The sequence below is a fragment of the Sardina pilchardus genome, chromosome 1 (assembly GCF_963854185.1).
Source record: "Sardina pilchardus chromosome 1, fSarPil1.1, whole genome shotgun sequence".
NCBI classification, from domain to species: domain Eukaryota; kingdom Metazoa; phylum Chordata; class Actinopteri; order Clupeiformes; family Clupeidae; genus Sardina; species Sardina pilchardus.
In genome coordinates this window covers 568,637-569,912 of record NC_084994.1, presented here as the reverse complement: position 1 = coordinate 569,912, position 1,276 = coordinate 568,637, and the positions used below count along the sequence as shown (strand labels likewise).

The 1,276-nt window shown below is 42.5% G+C and overlaps 1 protein-coding gene across 1 annotated transcript in view; it reads left to right on the top strand.

Moving 5' to 3' along the window:
- The first annotated feature begins 382 nt into the window (after positions 1-382).
- The window catches only part of LOC134080514 (actin, cytoplasmic 1), a 4,544-nt gene continuing 3,650 nt past the window's right edge, over positions 383-1,276 (top strand). Inside the window, exon 1 of the mRNA XM_062537013.1 lies at positions 383-527. The gene's annotated coding sequence lies outside the window, so the exon portion shown is untranslated. The remainder of the gene's footprint in view (positions 528-1,276) is intronic.

The following is a 1,276-nucleotide window of genomic DNA, read 5'->3' as shown; positions in this document are numbered from 1 at the left end:
ATATAAGCCTACAATGTATAATGAAATACTATGTGTACAATGTTCTAATGTTGTTAGTATCAGTCCACTGAAAAGTATGTTCACAGTGCCTACTCGTTTTGGGGAATCTCCAAATCAGAACGATTTATGCATGGCTTGTTTACAGTGTTGTCATGAACCTTCAAGCGATGCCTGTTCAGTTGTATGCGATATGTTGAATGAAGGTCATATAGTTATTGCACAACAATCATAACAGTGTAGTGGTTTTCATGAAATATAACTTTTATTGTCATATTTAGTCACGATTTCGGCAATGTTGAGGAGGCAGTCTCAGACAGGCAACAGGAATGAGCTCCGCCAAGTGGTTGATGGTTGACCAATCAGAATGCTGCGTGCCGAAAGATTACCTTATATGGAAAGAGCCAGTCACCGAGCCGGGTATAAATCATCCGTGTTACCGTTGTTTCATGCTTCAGTGTGCTGTTCCTCTCAGACGGAGTACCGACACAGTTTTCAGCTCAAAACCCTCTAATCCCCAAAACTCACAGGTAGGCCTGCTTTCTGAAGAACTCGTATTGTTGGTCATCTTTTACTTGAGTGTAACATTAACGATGCTAGCTTGGTTTTTTGTAACCGTTTGAGACGTGTTTTTTACACGGTTACTTGAACTGAATTATGTCAACGGTAGTTCCTTGCTAAGTTGATTCTAAGCAGTTTCAGCTATTTATCTGGACATTTTCTGTTGAATGTGAATAGCAGAAGTCTTCCTAATTAAGTTACGTTGACATTAGGTCAGCAGAAAGTTGGCTTGAATGGCCCATCAAGGCGTTGCCGTCATCGTTAACTTGCTGGCTGGCTAGCAGCTACATGCTAACGTTAAGTTAACGTTATTGGATCTCGGCGAATAAATGCTAACGCTAGACTGATGCTCGTTTTAACGACCAACAAAGACAAGAGTTGTTGGATGTCCCCAACATTGGTGCTTTAACAAGTTCCGTACACCGAAGTTGATGATACGGTTACTGTACGGTTGAGTTTGAGAAAGTGAACATACAATGAATGAAAAGTTCCGTTTTTTACTCGTCTGGTGGTGGTTAAAGTTCATTGTGGGCAAGTTATTCAGAGGGCCGTTTCGTTGGGTTTGAAACTTGACGTTAACGCTAACTAGATTCGAATGCGGTGGAATGGTGGGTGTGCCCCGGCTAATGCAAACGTTAGCTCTGCCGCAGCCTCAGCTTGCCGTTAACCTGGTCGCAGATCCCGCTCAATGTTATCACCTCGTTAACTTGGCCTCACA